Below are 23,628 nucleotides of genomic sequence, written 5' to 3' on the forward strand. Positions count from 1 at the left end.
CTGCAGCATGAGCCAAGGCAGGCTGTTTATATAAAAAAAGCCAATGAAAGTGGCTTAAATGTGCCTGAAAGTTGGCTAGGGCAGGGTCTTAGAGACTCTCCAGGGTGGGGCAGATGAAAGTTGATAGCCAGTTGGATGGAGACTCAGATATAGCATCTGCCTGCATCAACACACAGGGAAGGGGTAGACTCAACAAAGAAACGATGTCTTCCATCAGCTTCTCTGTCCGGGAGAAAGCTGTCCCATTAGCCCTCACCCTGAAGTTAGACAATTCCGTTCCTCTTGCTATGTCCCTGGCATCTTTGAAGCTACTGCCCCAGCACTGGAGATCACAATGAGTGAGTCCATCAGCCAGAAAGTCCATGCATGGTTCTGTTAAGAGCTCCTGGGAGTCAGCCACCCTCTGTCTCTCAGCCACATTCTCTGCTGATTTTTATAGCCAGTTGGAATGGGGAGTTCTCTCCCTGGCAGTGGAACCGTGGACTGGGATCTTCCCTCCCTGAGGTTGGGGAGGAGATTTCCGCAGCTGAGATATGCCTCCCAATTTTTAATGGTTACACGTGAGTGTGGGACCAGCTCGCTCTGTGCGTCTGCCCCTTCCAATCTTCTGGTTTCTTCTATATGTCCATAGATGTAGGGCTTCAGTTCAGGTAAACTTCAGACATTTCTCAATCATGTTTTTTTTCTGTGGTTTAATTGTCATAGATGTGGTCCTTAGAGGAGGTGAACACCCCATTTACCTAATCTGCCATCTTGACTGTAAATCTATTTTTGACGCTTATTTAATAACTTACCTTCCATCACAATGGTTGCTGAAAGACGTGTATGAACAAAATATTTCAGCTTTTAATTTATAAATGAAACCTCAAAAATGTTTACATTTGTATGCAGTAACACATGGATGTGTATTTATTCTAATAACAATTTATTCATAAATGCAATTTCTTAAAATGATGCTTTTTTTTAACTGAGAGGTGATTGAGGAAACTGATTTTGATAATTATTGCAGTCTTTTGATCTTGACCTAGAATAAGGATATGGGACACATAAGGCTTGATTCTGAGAAGTCCAGGGATAAAACTAGGATTACATTGTACCCATTGATTTTAGTTAAAGATTAGTAAGAAAGAAAATTGTATTGAAATGTTATTTCTGCAACACTTCTTTTACAATATGTTATTGAAGGTAAACTATTTAAATGAAGGGTGTTTTTTAAATGATTTCAATGTGTTAGTAACAACTATCTTTCACCTGACAATTTAAATCTTGTAAAAAAAAACCACACATTACAGACGTTTTATTGTTTATACTGTTCTTATTCATTTGTTTAAGTATTGAATGAGCTATTTGAAAGCTGAATCTTCAAACTTAATGAAGAGTAGAATTATCACATTTTGCAAAGGTTATGCTGGAAATAAAAACAAAATTCAGCTAAACTCAACCCCTCTATCAGCTACACACTGCAATATATGTGACTTTCTATGTACTTCAAACTAAATAGGAAATGTGCATGCCGTTAACAATTGTGTGCTAGTTAAAATTTCCTTAGTCATCTCTCACCTAGTTATAATTGCTTTCCTGACTTATTGTACTGTTTTGTTGTTTTTTTCTTTGTTTGCCTCCTGTAGAGAAGTGAGTTAAACATACAACTCAGTTAAGGTACATATTCTTCTTCCATTGTCCTTTCGTCTTTATATTTTATTTATTTATGTATTATTTCATTCATACATTTCATTTTTTCCCCTTTCTCCTTGTCATTTGCATAACCTCACATGCATCTCCAATACATTTAATGTATATCCTTGAATTTTGTAAACCATTATTTTGGGAGTCTGCAATTTTGAAAAGCATAAGTGACTTAGCAATATAAAACCTATTTATTTTATCTGCTTACATTAAAAAGAGTGCATACACCTATTTATTTTATCTGTTTACATTAAAAAGAGTACATGCATTAGTTTATTTCTTCTGACTGCTGCATTTTATTCTACAGGGTATATTTACTATTTATGTCTTTGTTCAGAAATAAAAGTTTAAATTTAAACAAATTTCAAATAAAATTACCACAAGAATACTAAAATTAAGTTGTGGCACATTTTATCTTACAGATGTGTAAGAATTACTCTGGGCTATATATACTGGGAAAAGATTGCTCAATCATGACACGATTTTGACTGAGTATACCCAACTACTCACCATAATTACTACACCAACCACATTTCTACTAGATATGCAGAGTTTCTCTCAGTTCCACCAAAAGTATTGTCCAATGTTTTATCTTTGAAAATATTATGGATGTAATGTTCTGTCACATTTTTGTTTCCATTTACTAGTTAGTTATAATTGTGTAATTTGAGTTTTGTCCTCTGTGAATTATTTGTTTATATATGTTCTCTATTTTTCTATTGTTTCTTCTGCTTTAGGTCTTGGTGAGTTGCAGGATTTTTGCTGTTGTTTTGTTTGTTTTTTATTTTAGACATTAGCCTCATAGGTTTTTGAGGTTGTATATAAATTTTACTAAAATGTGCATATGGTATGTTTATAATTAAATCCATCAGTTCTTTGTACTATTTTTGTGCTTTATCTCTCTCTCTCTCCAGAGAGAGAGAGAGAGAGAGAGAGAGAGAGAGAGAGAGAGATAGATATTGTTCTAAAAGTCCTTTACTAAACCTTTCATTGCATGATATGGTAAATTAGTTTGTCACTTATTTATTTCCCCATATTTATTCTAGAATTGAGACAGATGACAGATAGATAAATATATAGATACATGGATACATAGAGATATATAAATACATATCTGAACTTTTTGTTCATTCCCATTGGTACATTTGCCTTTTAAGAAAAAAAAAAAGGCGGTTTAATATATCTGAATTTATTTTCCATTAGCCACCTGTACTACATATAAAGTGACTTTATTATACATAGGCATAAATATTTATTTTTTATAAATCATTTTGAAATTGATGTCTTCATAATATTGCTTTCACCATTCGACACAGTGCTTTACATCTCCATTTATTCTGACCTTCATTTATGACTTTTAGAAAAGGTTTAACATTACTTTGATACTAATGTTAATTAAATATATTACTCTGTATATATTTAGTTTTTGTTGACATCTCAAATTGGCTTATATATTAGTAATTGCTTTAGTTACAGGCAGATAAATTATTTCTGCTTTTTTTCTTTCATTGAACAACTCCGGACAGTTTGTCATGGAGATTGTCCAAATGCCCATATAGCAGTATCTGCTAGGCAAACAGTTGTATTTCTTCAGGGCTCATCGTGAAGCAATAATCAGGAGAGTAATAATGCTTCATTATACATTTCTTTGTATCTTTTCCGGTCTCACATCCCTACTATCTTACTCTTACTTACTTACTTGTATTTTCAAATATAGTCTGGACATTTAGTCTACGTGCACGGTTGTGTATTTAGGAATCCAGGCTCAGAAAATTGCTAGCAGGGGCTGTTTCATAAAGCAAGCCCTCAGGATGGGATTTCAGAATTGGATTCCCACCTGACTTAAGACAATAATAAACCCACTGATGATGATGATTGAGATTACAGTAGTTTCTGGAAATTGTCACATCACAATTACCTAAGATTATACCTATTATTGATTGAGATAAAGTACAGTGATGGGATTAATGAAATATTTAATTGGTATGGGACAACAGTAAACATAATCATTGTGTAATGAGATTGATGCTTTTGATGGTACTCTTAGGTTGGTACTAACATAATTGTGGTTTTTGCAATTATTTTTAACCTTTTAAACCACAATTACTTTTGCACCAACCTAATCAATAACTTTCAAAAAGAATGTAATAGGCTCTGAGCTGCTATTTGCCAAGCTAGTGAATGATTTTAAACCAGAGCACCTCCATGCCAACTTTAAATTAGACTTACTTCTGGTAGTCACATGATTGGCAGTGTTGAAGACAAGTGCCCCTGGGTCTTGTAAAAACTCCAAAGGGAATACAGAATGTACAATTCTAAACAGACTTCTATTACTTAATAAGAAACTGATAAGTGAGATGGACATGAGCAAATATATACAAAGGGAATACAGAATGTACAATTCTAAATAGACTTCTATTACTTAATAAGAAACTGATAAGTGAGATGGACATGAGCAAATATATGTATAACCTTAAACCTGTAAGCCACCACCATGACAAGTGTCATTCTTAGCCCTAGTAATTAATATAATATAGAAAAAATATGTACAATTATCTATGAAAAATTATCATTAACTTTACCAAGCACAGAGTTACCTTGGTAAATGGCACATATCTGTTAGGAAAAGTTAGAATTATGACTTATGAAAGGTGCTTAAACTATTATAGTGTATTGTCTGCTGTGCTCACCACCTTTATCTATCTATCTATCTATCTATCTGTCTGTCTGTCTGTCTGTCTGTCTGTCTGTCTGTCTGTCTATCTATCTATTGTCTATCTATCAATAAATTTTACCTATATTTTAGGACTGTAAAATATTCCATTCCATTATTTCATTTATTTCTGTGCCATGAGTCCAAACTACAAAGATTTCTACATCCTTTGGTTAAAATGTGACCAAGCATCAAAGCTCTATCATTTGTTTCAGTTGTGGCTTATATTTGATAAAAAGACAGCAAAGATCAAATAATCCTCAGAGCAGATAAAGATATTCAGTGAGATACAAGTAATATCTCTTTGCACATTATAATAATCTAGAGCGACAGACTGCATAGTTTTTACTCAAGGATATTCTGTGGACTCACTGAGAGTATGAATGATTCAGACTAGAATTTGAGTCAAGGGTCCAGATTTTATAGTGTGATGGCTCAAATCAGGGCACTATTTACAAGGCTTTTAGGATGTTTTTTTTTTTTTTTTTCCTGTTTGTTTGTTTTTTGTTTTTATTATGCAATCCTAGTTGTAGAATTAGACAACTTGTACCCAATTATATTTTCACAGGAACCAATGGTTAATTCATTTCTACCAACTTGTCTTGCAGATCATTCTATTCTGGTTAGAGATAGACCTAGTTATTGTGAAGGTTACCTCTGGTAGTATAGAAATGGTATGAAATTATGCAACACAAGTATCTTATCATCCTTATTCAAAGCAAGCAGTGCATATTGTTGGCATTTATCACCTACTTCTCTGATCTTTAGAAAACAGTCAGAAAATATTTTTATAGGATGCTTACTCTTTCCTCAGTAAAGAATGTCTCAATGCTTGTTAAAATAATTGATATCTGACTTCATACAGGAACATATGTAAGTGGTAGGTGAGCACAGAAGGCAACTTAAATCCAGTCTAGCATTTCTATCTTCAGTAGACTTGGAGCCGTATCTTTCCATTTTGACAAGGAATTTCTGACATTTCAAGTTCATTTTGTGTGGAACCCCATTGAGTCAGGTTATTGTCAACACTTAGTGATTGATCAATTACTGTCACGTTTGTGGGAGCACAGCAAACAAAATATATAGAATGTGAACTCATCTGTAAATTCAACCTATAAAAATGATACTCCCCATTTCCTTTCCTGGCAGCTCAGGGATGCATTTTTACACATATATCTAAGTTTTCTTTATATGTGTAACTGCAAGGCTTGTATTCTTTTGTTTTGTAGGCTTCCTTGTCTCAAATGTGAATTTACAAAATTTACAATTAGTCTTGTGGTATATGATGTAGTTCTGGATTTGTAGACAACAAGTGGTAGTGAGGATGGCGTATGAAGAGAACACTTACTTTGTCAGGCTACTTTTGTAACAAGATACAAGGTCTTTAAGCTTCAATGAGCAGAAGAAGAGCTGCTTCTGTTGGTGCAGAATTTTCTGTGGGTTTGGTATTATCAAAATTTCCCCTCATTTGCTGGTCATCTTTATTTCCAACAAATTCTGAAATTTTCACACAGAGACCGGAAAAGCCTTAAAAAATATTGTTTTATAATTCAGGAACTTAGAAAATCAGACTCGTAATTTGATATTTTATATCACCAGCACTCTGGAGAAAGTAAGGGAGTAGAACATCATAAGCATTTCTTTCCATTTTCTATGAGTGTGTGTTAAGCTACGAATTTAAAAACAGAATGCCATATTTTATCATTAAAACTGTTGGTGTAATCTGAAGTAGCCCTTAGTATGTCAAAGCCTTGGCACCACAGGTACTATGATTCAGGTGAGCACATTTGAAAATTTAAATAATATTCACAACTGAATGCTCTTGCCTCTCAATGTTTTATCCTGTAGTATTGGATTTGCACCAAGTCAGATAAGCAATCCATGATCCTTGAACATTTATTACTTGCAACAATTTCTTGAAGTTATTTATTTATTTTTTCCTAGAGCACATACTTGCAAATAGTAAAATCCGTTCTTGATAGTTAAAGAAAAAATGATTTTATTAATGGACATTAAGTGGCTAACAGAATTTTCCAGTTAGCCAGATAATCAAATACTGAAGCTACATACTATGTATCCTGGAAAATAAGACATAGCCAGACAATCACCTCTAATGCGTCTTTTGGAGCAAAAATTCATATAAGACCCAGTCTTATTTTACTATAAGACTCGGTATAATATAATATAATATAATATAATATAATATAATATAATATAATATAATATAATACCCGGTCTTATTTTACTATGATATAAGACCAGGTATAATATAATATAATATAATATAATATAATATAATATAATATAATATAATTAATATAATATAATATAATATAATATAATATAATATAATATAATATAATGTAATATAATACCGGGTTTTACATTAATTTTTGCTCCAAAAGACATATTAGAGCTGATTGTCCGTCTAGGTCTTATTTTCAGGGAAACACAGTAATACAACGACCAGCGTACAAAAGCCTTGTCTTCTTGTTTGGAATCTGCATATTTAGTAACAGAAAATACCTTGAATACTTATGAACAACTGAACACCTCTGCCACCACGATTGCTGGAAAATCATTTTCCCTGAATTTAGTGACATCGTATTTCACACATCAGAAAATAAGCCCTGAAGATGTCCATCCTGATGGTATAATGTAGATTTCAAATTTCCACCCCAGCAAGAAAGACAGAATAAGAATTTACAGGCCATGTGCTAGTAAACCCAAACTAACAATATATCTGAAATTTTCAAAATGTGGGAATTATTTTCAGTCATGTGAGTAGCCCCAATTACACAGATTCTAAGTTTCTTCGTTGTTTTTTCAATAACATTTTTCTTTCCTTTTTAATAGCAATGATACCTTTTCTCAGACAGTAAATAATTGGCTCAATCCACTATATTTAATCATTATCTCCTACATTAAAAGTGAGATAATGCAAATATTTGAAAGTGGAGGTTAACTTTGCACTCTGAAGTTGATACTGCTTTCAGATAAGTATAACTTTAATGGTCTATATTTATATGCACTGCTTCTAGTAGAATGCACAGAAATCTGATTGGAATTCACTAAAGACGTATTTTCTTATATTCTATTTTCAGTAAAGGGCTTCCACACATGTTAATATTTGTATAGTAATCTAGTATATAAACATAGAAATGTAGTATTACCAAATGTTTGATTGCGCATGATACTGATACATTGTTAGTAACATTAAAATTTCCTTCTACAATATTAGTGTTCAACTACCTGACAGTTGTTGAGATAAATTTGGTTTTAAATGGATTTAAAAAAAAACAACTTACATTTCAATTTCTTCAAAATAATAGGCTAATTTCTACATTCACCTAAAGGCAATGTAGGAAGTTTGAAAGACATTGAAACATTACAAGAATCCTACTGACATTTCTAAATATTTCTACATTTTAATGCAATTAATAAAATTAATTTTATACATTCTGTAAGTCTCACATTAGAATCATTATTTTTATTACATTTAAAATCTTCTTGATGCACATGCATTTCTTTAACTTTTAATTTTAAATACATATTTAAAAGGGTCTTCCTCACTATTTATAATATTTATAATTTATAAATACATGCATATATACATATGTATATATTATATATGTATATATAATATATATGTATGTATATATAATATATATGCCTACGTAGATATATAAAAAGATAAATAGTATATATTTATACAGCCAGCTAATAACCCTAAGTGTTTAGAGAATGTACAGAATTACATTAAGACCAGGAATAAGAGATACCAAAATTAGGAATAACAATCATGATACTAATCATCACAGAAATTGAATAACTACAAATTAAATGAAGAGCTTTCCCCTGAGGAACTTGTATAATGGTCCATTATAAAAGAACTAGTAATAAAACATAATCTTTACCTGCCCTATATGAGAGATGTAAATTAGACAAAGGATGATATTACATACAAATACCAGGGGTGCCAAAAAATGTATACAGTTTTTAAGAGATGTTATCTATGCCCAAGTAGTAGTTTGCTGTAATCAGAAGTGTCTGGATGCTGATGGTAACCACTTTGAGCATCTCTTGTAATTGCAGAAGTCAAACTTGTATTCATCTTTTGTTATCGGTATATATTGACTATTATAATTTTAATAGTCTTTTCCTGTCTTAAAATGTGTATACATTTTTTGGCACCCTCTGTGTATAGTACTCTAGTAAACTATATAGATGGATGGATGGATGGATGGATGGATGGATGGATGGATGGATGGATGGATGGATGGATAGGTAGGTAGATAGATAGATAGATAGATAGATAGATAGATAGATAGATAGATAGATAGATAGATAGATAGATAGATGATAGATAGATAGACGTAGACGTAGACGTAGACGTAGACGTAGACGTAGACATAGACATAGACATAGATATAGATATAGTGGCTGCAGCCACAGGAAGGAATAGACACTAGAGAAATATGGAAGCTATGTTTGAAATTAAAAATGAATTTGTGTTTGAGTTACTTTACTTTGACAATAATATAAAGAATATACTAAAGGTACTGTGTTTCCCCGAAAATAAGACTGGGTCTTATATTAATTTTTGCTCCAAAATATGCATTATGGCTTATGTTCAGGTGATGTCATCCTGAAAAATCATGCTAGGGCTTTTTTTTCAGTTTGGTCTTATTTTCGGGGAAACACAGTATGTCCCAGAGCTAGCATATGTATACAGGATGCATTTGATACAATGTTTTAGGGTATATATTACATTATATTTTGAAAGTTACTGACACCTTTCAGATCCAAAATCTAAATTGATTATACAGTCTGTTATATATTACCCAGAAGAAAAACAAATTTTGATTGTAAATTGTGTTTCAATTTTAATTTAAAAACTGAACTTTCATATAATTAGCTTGATAGAGCAAGATTTTCCTTCAGTGAGCTCAACATTAGAATTTTATTACTATTTGCATTGCTTCATTTTAATGTCTATTTTGCCTTGAACAGATCAGTGTAGTCCTTTCTGTGGTTTAAGCCCCATTGGTTCTGATGGAAAACTTCAGCTTTCAATATGTGTACTGTGAAGCAAACATTATATTTTCTCTAGTCTTTAGAGAAAATAAGCAAACATAAATTAAAGGCAGAGACTGTGTCTTTGCAGTGTCCTTTTTTCCCCCTGTGGTGTCCAACCTATTATAGATTCTTGATGAATATTAAATCATGGTGATGACAAAATCCTAAACTGTCTCACTCTAAATCACCAAACTATGAAATTTTATCATTTACACATGATGTTATAATAGCTGAAAATAAGAAAGAAAACCTTTTTTATATTTCCTTAGGTCATTTTGAAAAAGTAAAACAATTGGCATACATGACAGCCTCCCATCTATCTGTGTATTTAATAAACCAAATGTGATGAAGACTAATGTACCATACTGATGTTTGCAGAATTTCATTAACATATTTCCAAGACTATCATAACTCACTCACCTCTGTTGAGTTTATGAACCATGGGTTTTGTTCCAGCACATAAAATCAGCTTGCCTAACACAACACAGAGACTGATAATATCAAAGATGACACTTCCTCACATTGTGAAACAAGGTGACTCATTTATTTACCCCTCCTCTGTGTAACTGGACAATGGAGTCATTTTAAATTAGCACTGAAATTAAGAACTTGTACGAAGTCACTAAGTGATAGTAACTTGTCTTTCATAATGAAAGTCTGGTATTTTTTAATCACAAAATTCAGAATATGACAGCAAAGCAATACAATTTATCAGCTTAATATCCATGAAATCTCCTTGTATAAATTATTATCCATTCCTACTGCTGTGTGCAATAAATATTTTTTAAATTGTCAAACAGCTTTAATAGCATGCTAATGATAAATCGATGCAATTACTCATTTATTCCCCAAAAGATAATAGAGAAAGAATTGAAGGAATATATTTATCCAATATACAGCATTCATCTATTTTTATTATTATATTGAGTCAAATACAGAGCTAAGTAATATTTTCATAGTCTGTCTATTTCAACCTTGCCCACTACCTTTGATGATTCAATAGATTTGTATTGCTGCTGCTCTCATAAGAAAATAAAAATATCAAATATGTTTATAGCTATAAATCAATTTTATATAAAAATCATATAAACTAAATGGTGATGACTAGAAAATCTGTTTTCTGTCTAATTCTCTGTTTCCTTATAATAACACCCACACCCCTACCTACACCCCATTTGCTCCTCTGCTGCCTCACTGGCCTTCCTCTTTTGTTTCATTATATCAAATTCATTTTCTCTCAGATCTAATGTCCTTCCTTATTCTGTTTGGAGAGCTCAAATGCAGATTTTGTATCGCTGCCTCCTTGTGATCTTATAGGTCTCTGTTTATTTTTTTTCTGATGTAGTTGTGAAAGAAGGAATCTCTCATCCACATTCAAATACTAGAATTAGGTTAGTATATTGTTTTTGGATTTTAGCCCAAATAACATGGAATACTAAAAGAAATTTATTTTTTGTAACTATTGGGCAGCAGTTCAAGTCTTATTTGACTACTTTATACTGTATAACATTGTAATATTAGATTAGTCACTAAATCAGTTAAACCCTGTATCTCCTCTATATGAATGTAATGCTTATACTTATACTACAAATTCTTGGACAAATATCTGATTTTAAATGTCTGAATTTATAGAGATGTCCAACCTAGGATTTTTTCTTCTTCAATATTCATCATGATGTCCAAAGATGCTCACCTTGCCAAAAGGCACAATGAAATAGAGGATTCCTTCATCCCGATAGGCAAGCAGTTCAGATACTTGCAAAATAAAAAGGAAATAGACGTTTTCCTAAAAATGTCCATATCTTCAATTCCAATGATACATTAAACTGATTTAATTTTATTGGCAGCTGGATGCAAACTATAATATTTGAACAGATATACCCATAAATAATGGAATTTTTTTGTAATTTTTTTTACCCATAACCACTCAAGAAGAACAATGTAATAAATACATCAGTATGAACAATGTAGCTAATTGTTAGAAGTAACCGGGGTCTAGAAAAATTAAAAAAATGATAATTTAAAAACCAATAGGATAGATATTTATCTTACTTCAATATGTGTAGCTCTCTCAAATTGAAGAGATAATATAGGCAGTTCTTTACAAATTGCCATTGGTTCTTATACTTACCTTAATTGTGACGTTAACTGAACATAGTTCAGCACAATCCATTTATGTTTATTTTTAAATAAACTTTTTACTCTCTCACTTGAGATTTTAATTTAAAGGGATTCTTATTTTTTATGAATGTCACACAACTCAGAAGATCATAAACAAGAATAATAAGTTAAAATACAAAATTGACAGCATAATAATTAGAAATAATGAACAAATAAATAAATAAAAATGGAATTATATGAACAACACAACCCAAGCCAAAATACGAATTTTCCTAAATATATTAAGAATTCTTAAAAATCAGTGATAAAAGGAACAAAAGTTAGTCTAAGGTGAGACAAAAACAAATGAACAGATAAATATATCAAAAAAGAAACAAAATGGAAATATTCTTGACATACGTCCTAATTTCATGATGTATGATATAGTAAAAATAAGTATTTTTTACTTGTCAATTTCCCCCCAAAAAGAAACAAGTTTTATAATGTAAAACATAGATAAATCTGAGATGAAAACCGGTACTTTCATATTCATTCAGTAGGAGTTTGCCTATTGCGCATTACTTTGAAAGACTATCTGACAATATTTGGTAGTTTCAGTCAAAAACCATTTTTCACTACTTTTTTTTTTTTCCAGACACTTTTCCAAGCCAAGAAATTACATCAGAAAAAGTTATAAACATGCCTAACCTCATGTATGTTATATTCCAGGAATGAGAGTAGGCAGTAAAGAATTTAATGGGTCATATATGTACTTCATCAGATGTTGATAAGTGTTATAGAGAAATATAAGGCATGATAAAGCTAGTAATTGTAGGGGGAAAGAGTTGTCACAAGAAAAGGTGCCATTTGGTTAAAGATCTGGAAGAAGTAAGGAAATAAATCACATTGAAATCTGAAGGGAAAGCTTCAGTGTTTGATGGCTGGGCCTGGTCAAAGGTCCAATTGTGGAGATTGTCTACAGTTTTTTAGGAAGAAAAAGAATTGCAGTGTGTTCTAGAAGAGAAAATAATGGAGGGAATGATTGGAGAGAAGTAGAAAGAAAACAGGAGAGGGAGGATATGTAAAATAAACCCCTGTAAATCATTGTGAAGACCTTGACATTTGCTCTGAAGTAGAAAGCCATTGTGAGGATTTGATGTGTTATGATCTGATTTAAGTTTCAACTTAGAAACTGACTGACTGAAATAAACTACACGGATATAAGTACTGATGTGGAATAACACTAGTTAGGAGGCTATTGTAATAACCCACATCAGAAATGATGGCTGCTTTTATACATATTTCAAATTTAATGCCAGCAATATAAACTGATAAAATTGTAAGGGATAAGAGAAGGACAATGGTTGATGATGAAAAACTTTTTGATATGTGAAACCAAAATAAAGCATAGTCATATACTGCTGGTCAGGTTTTTGAGTGTGACAGTGTGATAGGGAATGTGGAGCCTGCTCTTGATGTTATAATTGAGAAGCCTTGGACATGAAGAAATGTTGATTGTATAATTAGATACAGATTTGAAAATTAGTGGTGAGGTTTACAGTGAGATATTAAATTAAGAGCCATTAGGTTTTAGGTACTATTTGAAGTACAAGGATGTATGAAAATGAAATGATAAAAGTGAGTTTTAATAAAGAGATGAGGTATCAGAACTAAGCCATGGGGCACTAACATCAAATGTCAGATGTGAATGAAGGAGCAGACTGAGAGTAGCAAGTAAGGTAGGAAAGAAACAAGCAGAGAATGGTGACTTGGAGACACATTTAAAAAAAAAAAAGCATTTCAAATACTGTCTGTTTTAATTTCAAGCTTGATATTTGTATTTAGCAATGATGATGTCATTGTGACTTATAGGTTAGTTTTGGTGTTTTCATGAAAAAGAAAATATGATTGTCGTAAAATGGAATCAGGAGAAAATGGAACAAGAGCATCAAAGATGTTTGCAAACAACACCTCTGATAAAGGGCTAATATCCAAAATATATAAAGAACTCATATGACTTAACACTATAAAAACAAATAATTTAATTTAAAATGGGCAGACAGCTCGAAAAGACAATTTTTCCAAGAGGACACATAGATGGCCAACAGACCTATGAAAAGAGGCTGAGTATTGTTAACCATCAGGGAAATGCAAATTAAAATCACAATGAAATATCACCTCACACCTGTCAGAATAGCTATCCTCAATAAAGCAACAAATAGGTAGCAAATGCTGCCTAAGATGTGGAAAAAAGGGACTCCTAGTACACTGTTGGTGGGATTATAATTGGTGTCACCACTATTGAAAGCAGTATGGAGATTTCTCAAAAAATCAAAAATAGAACTGTCATATTGTCCAGCAATTCGACTTATGGGTATTTATCTAAAGAAAACAAAAATTCAAAATGAGATATGCACCGTATGTTCATTGCAGCATTACTAAAAATAATCAAGATGTGGAAGCAACCTGATGTCCATCAATAGATGAAAGAGTAAAGAAGACATCTATCTATACACATATAGATATATACAGAATGGAATATTATTCAGCGCTAACAAGAAACTACGTGAAAAATAAACAATGAAAACAATCCCATTAATAGTAGCATCTAAAACAATAAAATACTTAGTAATAAATTTAACCAAGGAGATAAAAGCTTTCTCCTGAGCTATAATTTGGGGGAAGGAATCTCATTTTTAGTTAAAGCATATATAGAATCACCTAAGTATTGAATGAATAACAGTTGGATATGGTTAATGGTAAATAACACTTTATACAAATCCACCTTGCATATCAAGTTTAATCTGAGCTGAATATGGGTCTTTTTTTATTGGGGAAATAAGTAGACAACATGTTAGGCATATATCTCTTTATGAAAACTGAAGTGCTCTGTTTCAATATGACTGCTTTATACAAAGGTGAATAGAATTATTTTTATTTTTTAAACATAAGTTTTGAACATGAAAACTTTCCAGAAGCGACTTCAAGGTAAAATAAAATGTTCTCAATTTACTGTATCATTAGTATGCTATAAGAATTGTTACTGGAACATTTGCTCCTCAATCAACAGAAAATAGAAAAATTCCCTATGAATTTTCAGTTTGAATTAGGAAATAAATCGAATTAATTTATTTAGCCATTAACCTTCCACAGGAACTTACTGAGCTTTAGTGGATCTTTGATTGGTAGCCATTAAAATAGAACATAATTAGCAGCAACCTAATTACTTTTAACTCATTGCAAGTAGTAATTTTCTTGTTTTTTCCATCCCATGGAGACAAACTAAAGTGATATATTTATTTGACAATTAAAAAAAAGAAAACTACAGAAATAATAAAAAGTTTGCTTCCTTGTGGGCTATGTGGTATATATAATTTATTGTCTTTTACATAATGCATTGTCAAATCCATATAATTAATGTATATTTTTATGTAATTGTTGAAAAACAACAAAGCAAATTATATATACATACATACACATATTTATGTACATATAATGTAATATAAATACATATGTATAAATTACTCAAGGAAAGTTGTAGTTCAGTTAATAAAATAAGTTGTCATTACACAATTATAATTTATATTAGCTTTAATTACTAAAAATAAAATAAATAATACTAATAAATGCTTTAGTAGTTTTATATAGGAAGAAATCACTTCTAACTAAGGAGATGAGGGATATTTTCTCATTCTAATTTGCATTTGTGATAGACTTTGCAAATTTAATAAATTGATGAAATATGTTTATTTTATTTCTTATTAAAGTATAGTTGGCATATAATATTATATTAAGGTATTTGACATTCATAGATATTACAATGTGAATTCCACACTGTCTAGTAGACATCTGTCTGTGCGCAAAATTATCAGACTATTATTGACAATATTCCCCTTCATCTTGTTCACCCGTCTCTCTAACCTTCTCTCCTCTGGAAACCACCAGTTTGTTCCTTATGAGCCTGTTTTTGTTTGGTTTGTTTAATGGTTGGCTTTAATATCTTTTTCTAAATTTACATAAAAGATAAATCATGAAGTACTTGTCTTTTTCTGATTTATTTCACTTAGAATTTAGAGGAAACAAAGTTGAGCAAAGCTGGATACAAAAGTAAGACTATATAAAGATTATTTTTTAAAAAGCAGCGGCTGTATTTTTTGACTTCTAATGCCAGGGGAGGATGCAATGCCAAGGGAGGATGCTGTGGGAGTTGTTTTTAAATTGAAATAGTATAGATGAGGCAGAATGATGGTTTTCAAATGATTGTAAATTTTTGAAATGCAGCCTAAGTTTTTGACTTTACTCATAGAACTAAACATTGTGTGTATTAATGTAGTCAGCAAGTAATTATTGATATAATAAAAAATTTTCTACATACCTGGAATATATTCCTATACAACAAAGATTTCTGTCTTCAAAGAGTTGACATTCCAGCAGGAGATGTTAGGCAATGATCAATAAACAGAATAAATAGAAAAATGAAATATTGTTTTATAAGGAGAAAAGTGATATAAAGAAAAATAAAATAAAAATAGAATCTGTTATAGTTATCCTAGTCTTTATTAATTATAAAATATATTAGGTTTTACAGTAGATATCAATAAGAAGTTCTTGAAGGAAATGAGTTAGCCATATGGGTAATGTGGAGAGCATGTATATCTGAAAGATTAAGTAGTACAACTGTCCTAAGTTGGGTGCATGTCTGCTGTATTGGGGGAGCAGAAAAAAGACTAATATGGCTAAAACAGTGAGAGATGAATAGAATGAGGTCAGAAAAATGATCAAATCAGAACTTGAAGTAGTTTGTAGGCCATTTCAAGAACTATACAAGGGCCTTAAAGATCAGTTAATTTAGTGTTCTATAATTAACTGATTAATAAACAGACCCAGAGAAAATAAATAAATTGAAGGTCTTAAAAACTTTCCTCTCCCAATACAGCTCACAACAATGCAATTCATCTACTAATTCAATAGACATCAATGAAATATCTACACTATGTCAATAGATATAGAAATAGAGTGAGGGAGAAAACCATGAAAATAGGCAATCATTATTCAACTTTGTCACTTCCTTAATAGTGGTGTTTTCACCATACTAGGGAAACAATGGGAGGATACATTCCAGAAACAGTAAAGGGGAATTGTTTGGAAAGGGAGGAAGGCCTCCTAATAAACATAGAATGCTTGGGAAATCTTTTGTAAAAGGAGACAAGGGTACACAAGATAAAAACACAAGAGTGGATACTCTAAAGGTAATGGAGGCACAGAAATATTCATGAATAGAGCACAGAAGAAAAAAGAAAATTATAATTGTAAATCCATAGTATATAGACAAAATCGGGAAAGAAATAGAAGAATGCAAGAACACTGTAGAAATGAGAAGGGATGAGATTATGAATGATGTTATGTATCTGTTAAAGGTATAAGACTTATTTGAGGGTAACCAAGAGCCATGAAATACAAGGAAAGAGGAAGAGCATAGAATTTTGTTTAGATTTATGTTTTAAAATATCGTTATTATGGCCAAGCAGAGAATCCTATAGAAGGAATCAAACATGCAGAAGACCAATTAGGATATTGTTGAAATAGTAGAAGAAATTAAACTAACCTAATGAATGCAGAAGAGGCAGTATGATCTGGGAACATTTGTCAAGTAATAGGTAGAAATATGGTAGATTTATAAATAGTGTGGGTGAAATGGATGGCAGGGAGCTATTTAAAAATAATTAGAAAGATGGTACCTTTGCTAAAAGAAATAGCACAACAATAGGAACTTGATATTATCCTGCAGATTTCAGAGCCCAATCAGACCCCATTTGTTATGACTAATATCTACTCCAATGACTAAGAGGGTTTCACTTCTATCTCTTCTATCTGAATTTAAATTTAATAATTGTTCTTCTGCCTTAATTATTTAGTTCTCTGTTTTGGTTTCAAGCATTGTTTAATAAATATCTAAGACATTTTTTCTCACATTTGAGCCAGCATCTCCGTGTGTTTGTATGAGTGCTGTGTGGGGTGGTGGTGGTACAGGGGGAAGCTCAGTTCAACACACTGACCAGAAATGCCATCCCATAAAAAATGCAAACTGTCTTTACAAAACGGATCAAATATATGATGATGGAAGGAGAACTGACTCTGGGTGTTGAACATACAATGTGATATAGATGATGTATTACAAAATTGTACATCTGAAACCTATATAACTTTATTAACGATTGTCACCCCAGCAAACTTTAAATAAAAAATTACGAAACACACTTCCAGAGGACACTGCCATGTCATTGTTATAAATTAGAAGAGGAACAGTGGGAAAAACAGGAAATAAAGAGATCAGAGAAAGTGAATAGATTCATCAATTGTTCTAGTATAGCTCTGACATGATACCATTTTACCATGTAATAAGCTAGATAAAAGATGGAAGGCATATGGTCAACTTGAGAGGAAAGATAATTTCATTAATATATATTTTTCATGAAATAGCAGCAAATTTTAATTTTAAATGACATCAGGTTAGTAGTACTTGGGACTTCTTCAGGTGTACACTGAAATCCCTGTGAGGATGAAGAAAAGTGTTACAACACTCATGAAGCTAAAGACCATTGTGTAACCTGCATTGGGTTCTAGGAGTACTTACTCTCCACTAACTGTTATTTCAATGGGGTTAGCTAGATTTATCTGTTTTCTTTTTCAACTCATTCTTAACCGAGCTTTTAATCTTGAAATTGGCTGTCATATTCCTCTCCAAGGGAAGTTAACTGCTTTCATTTCTGTGCCACTGTATAGATGTTTTATGTTTCTCATAGCATTTACTTAATTCTACTCCACAATAGAATAGGTTTGGTTAGCATCTGTCTCACTAATGAACACCTTGAAGTTGAGGAAACATACTACTCATCTCTGTACTTTCTGCATTACTCATAACATATTTCAAAATGATTGTTCAATTATTGAATGACATTTTGTTGTCAGAATAGCATTGTAATAGAGAGCAATCAAATAATGTTTTGTTGTATGTTGCCTTAGTGTTTTGGGAGCTACTTTATGAAATAGAATAAAATAAAATAGGCAAAATTTAAAACTACATTTTAGTTAAAATGGTAGTTCATTATCCTGACATTTATAAGCCAGTGTTTATAAATATTTTTACACAGCTACTTAGCTTATAACTTATCACATACCATTTCCCATAGCTTTAAAGAAGGATACATTTTTCTCCAAATTTAATGCACAAAAGTAATAAAAATGCTTCTCAGCTATCTATGACAAGTCAAGAATATAGGATATATACATAATTATTCTATCAAGTACATTATGTACTATTCAATTAGGATAATAATTCTTCAAATGTAAAAAGAAAACCCACGTTTATAGGACTGAAAATATTCACCTGAATACTATGATCTTTACTTCAAAATCATTAATTTACAATTAGCTTGAATTATCTAACATAAACATATATTAGTACATATATTAGAAGGCTATTTGATGAATATTTAATCTAAGTTTAATACAAATGCATATATAGTATATTGATAAAGGGACCTATAAAATATTTGATTGACACATGGTACTTACATTTCTGGAGTTCTATCTTGAAGGGAAATATTAAAAAAGTATATTGTAGTCAAGAAATTTTCAAGTCAATGATGAACTTAAATAGGTTTTCTTTTTTAATTATGGCAAATGTTTAAAAACAACCTAACTGTGAATGGTTTTCTATTAGTAAACCTATGTTGACATTGATTTCAGTATTGACATATATACCTATTAATACATTTACTTATGTAATTGTTGATTAAAAATCACCAAAATAATAAATTGTTTAAATTAAATTATTTTAGGATAAGGATAAATTAATAGCAATGTTACGATTCTTAAAACGTTTTTAAATTTAGTAATTTCATGTTACACATATTGAAGAAGTTATATGATTATGTTGTAAGGCAGGTGTTGTTAGCTGCATTTTTCAGACATTGAGAATATGTGATTTCTCAAGTTTCTATTATATTTAATTAGTAAATACAGTAGCTTAACCAGGTTTATTGTGTCAAACACCATAACTTTCCACTAGTCTATAATATAGATTTATCAAGAAAGAAATTGTGTATTTGAAATAAATGTAATGCTTTCTATTACTATACTTAAATTTCTGCCTTGCCTGTTAAATTAGAAAACAAAAAACTAACAAGTATGCATTTCATCATAATTCTATTATTCTTGGAAAAGAAAGGAAAATGCATATATGAACATGTACTCTGAGGTAATTGATTTTACTTATGTTAACTGATTTAATTTTCATAATTCTAAAATGTAGATGTAGATACTTTTTTTTTTTTTTTTTTTAGAACTGGAAGTGTTGTTTATAAAACTGAATTTACAAGGGTATTATTGAGCAGCAACGATACTCCAACCTGGTTCTAACTCAGAAGCCCAGTTTTCTAGTATACACACAAAGACTTGAAAAGTTCTAGTCACATTCTTATTTGATAGACACAAAATCAACCAATAAGATCATAACTTATTAGATTATTGACATGTAATACATTAATTTAAATAATCTTTGGAATATATTGTTTACACACCTATAATAAATTATGTAGAGTAAAAGAAGCTTTCATGTATCAATATTTTCTATAAGTTCATGAAGTTATTCATAGCCTTTTGTACTGCAGTAGAAATCAAACCTGCTTTGTGTATGTGAGTGGTGTATATACTTATATATTTCTTTCAATCATTTGAATTGTTTCTGCCATTGATCAGATATTACTTAAATTTTATTTCTTGAATCAACTCAGTTACCCATGACCTCCTCCTTCTTTCTGTTAGCTTTTGTTTTCCACTATATAAAATATCAATGCATAGACTATATTCAGTTATTAAACGCAAAATTTCAGTAACAGAACACGATGACAACAAAATTCTTAATGTTAAGCACTTTAATATAACAGTAATATTGGGCCTTTTTACTTCCTTAGCAGCTAAGTTAAATAATATTAGTGTCACTGCTTTAGCATTTTTTAAAATCCTTACCAAAAGAGAAAGGTTTTACATTCTTACAGAAGCAAAACAATGGCAAAAAAAATTCCAATTTGAATGACCGTGTACACTAAAATGGTATCTTGTCCTGTTTGATATCTTGACATTAATTTGAACCAAATATTAATTAGAAACCTATCACACAGCCCATTTTTATGTAGCTCAAAATTTTCAAGAAAAATTAGACATATTGGTCATTATTTAATTCCTGCTATGGTTCATATCTATCTTTTCCATCTATTCCAATGTTTCCAGAAAACCTTAAATCTTTGATAAGTAATTTAGCAACATATTTATATTAAAATTAAAAATAAAGAAACCATATGCATGCAGCATGAATACCAAATATAAAGTGATTGCATTTTATAAAGTCAATGAGAAAGTTGAAAATCTAAATGACGTCAACACCCATTCATTTTTTTAAATTCCAAATAACTTTCTTTAAAATTCAAGCAATACACAATAATTTAAAGAAAGTTAAAAACACTAAATTTTATGTTCACAACTGTTCAAACCTTTTTTTTATTTTCTTTCAGCAAAAGGGCCATTTCATTGCTCGTCTGTTGTCATGATTTGTGACGCCTGGAGTACCATCGTACTATCTCATCAGTCTATGCGTTTTGAAAAACTCTGAATCAGAAGTTGAACTTAACACAGACTGAGTAGGAGCAGAAGCAGCAACCGCCAGCATTTCCAGTGTGATGGTGAGCTTGCACCTCTTCCAGCTTGCACCTTTCTGTTCTCTGCTGCAGCTGTTGAATTCCCTTCTCCAAATCTAGTTTCTCATTCTGTTCCATGCATCCGGTATCACTCTATATTGCGTACTTATATTCATTCTATTAGAGTACCATTTAACCACCTATTTAATAATTATTAAATAACTGACTGCCAAATGTGATGCACTGTTCTGAACTTGTGGGATACAGTAAACAGACATGTAGAATTGCAACCCCTAGAGTTTATAATCTTGCCACAGTCGAATTTAATTACTCATTCAATTTCAGTGTATTGCAAAGCTTTCTAAAATATGTAGTTAAATATTATTTTATGTAAAAACATTTCACAAAGTCTACCAAAATGTAAGCAATAGACTATGTACTGAAAGAATGCATATGAAAAACATTTATTTGTATTTAAATAGCTAATAATCTACTTGTAAGATGATAAAATGTGAGGTAAATTAGTGGGTTATTTATGAATTTTGAGGTTCTAGACTTGAATGGCATGTTTAAATTCAAATTCTGCTATTAACCGGCCATTGAAACAATTTACTTAACCCTCATCATTAAACACAATATTGAAAATAATAGTGGTAATGATAATAGTAATGGTAGTGTTTAACTCATAGGATTGCTGTGAAGATTAAAAGGGGTAATGAAAAGTTTTGTATGTGGCTTAGCACAGAAATTGTGGTTGGTAAATATATTTTTGTTGGAATAATATTGTTAATGTGTTATAAGAGTATACATTTTAAATAGTGTGGGAGCATTTATGAGGCATTCACTTAATTTTACCTGGAAGGATAATTCACACCCAACATGTGAAAGTGAAATAACATTAACTCATTCAACTGAGTTGGTGAGTGAGGCTTACAATGAGATGTGGTACTCTGGAAACCAAGTAAAATGCCTTCCTCATAGCATACATTCTATAAATACCATATCCTCTCTCATTTATTTTTTACTGCATCGTGTTGTGTGTGTGTGTGTATGTTGCGGAGGAGGGGGAGGGTGAATAAAGAATAACTGGAATAAGAAACAGGCTTTGAGCAGCCACTTGAATTGCTTTTTCAATACATCAGTGTACTGCCAATATTGCAAATGCTTTTCTTATGAACAAACAATTATTTTTATACTACAAGGTAAAAACTCTTAAATTGTTCTTATTTTATACAAAAAGAAAAAAAAATAGAGACAGAGACATAGAGAGACAGAGAGAGAGACTGAGATAGACAGATATCAACTTTATGTGAGAAAATATTATCATTGAAATAAGCATTCACCAGCCAATACAGACCCATGAGAAAGCCCAGAATAAAATGTCTCATCTGTCTGGAGACATTGGGTTAACTTTGTTATTTTTTGACAAATAAGTACATTTCCTTAAACTGAGAAAGCATCATTGAATTTGTATTATTATAGACATATAATTGAAATGTTACTTACAACACAGTAGAGTCAGAACTTGTAAATATTTATTTTCTTTGAATTTCTCTACCTTACTAATGATAGACCCATATAAATATTGTACATTTACTACTCATGTGTCAGTATAATGCTGGCATTTGGCAGATAATATACAGCAGAAAAGATTTGTTTACTTCAAAGTGGTTGTATTTTTAAAAAGCTCTAAGATCAAGATTTATTTGAATATATAAACATTTTTAAACTTTTTAAGCTAATATTTTTCTCACAATCAGAAGATGAAAAGACAATTTACTAATGGTGAAGAATGTCTGTCATTATCTTGCTCTTCACAATAACGCTCTGAGAGGTGCAATATCCCTATTCTCAGATGAGGAAATAAATTAGAGGTAGTATAGAGATAAAAATGCCTATAATAGCTTAAAAGTCATTTGCTTTTAACATTGAAAATATATATCAATAAAAAATGACAGTGTTAGAAGAAGAAAAATGGAAAATACGTATGTTGCTTCTAATGAAGCAGACTCCAGGAAAATAGAAAAGTCCGTTGAAACTCACCTTGAGAAACCGATTGGCATTAAAAAAAAAAAAAAAAAAAAAAAAAAAAAGTCAGATTAATTAAATGTATCAGAATGTTTTTACCTGAAATTAATAAAAATCTCAACCAAAATTGCACACAAGGAAATGGTAGGTAGCTGCTACTAATTCTTAATTTCATTCAGGACTGCTTAGGCTTTCTGCATTTCTCTTTGCCAAAACCAGAATCTTTTCTTTTATCCACAGGCTTGTTATATCATAATTGAAATGACTGTCTCACCACCAGTCCATTCTTGTTTACATGACTGCATCCAAAGAAAAGAAGGTAAGTGT

At 31.2% G+C, this 23,628-nt stretch overlaps 1 pseudogene; it reads right to left on the reverse strand.

Annotated features, from left to right (window-relative positions):
* LOC148755125 (small ribosomal subunit protein uS2B pseudogene) overlaps positions 1–21,411 on the reverse strand; it is a 79,546-nt pseudogene extending 58,135 nt beyond the window's left edge.
* Between the last annotated feature and the right edge of the window lie 2,217 nt (positions 21,412–23,628).

The sequence above is a fragment of the Rhinolophus sinicus genome, chromosome 16, assembly GCF_057876585.1.
Source record: "Rhinolophus sinicus isolate RSI-liver-muscle chromosome 16, RSI-T2T, whole genome shotgun sequence".
Classification (NCBI taxonomy): Eukaryota; Metazoa; Chordata; class Mammalia; order Chiroptera; family Rhinolophidae; genus Rhinolophus; species Rhinolophus sinicus.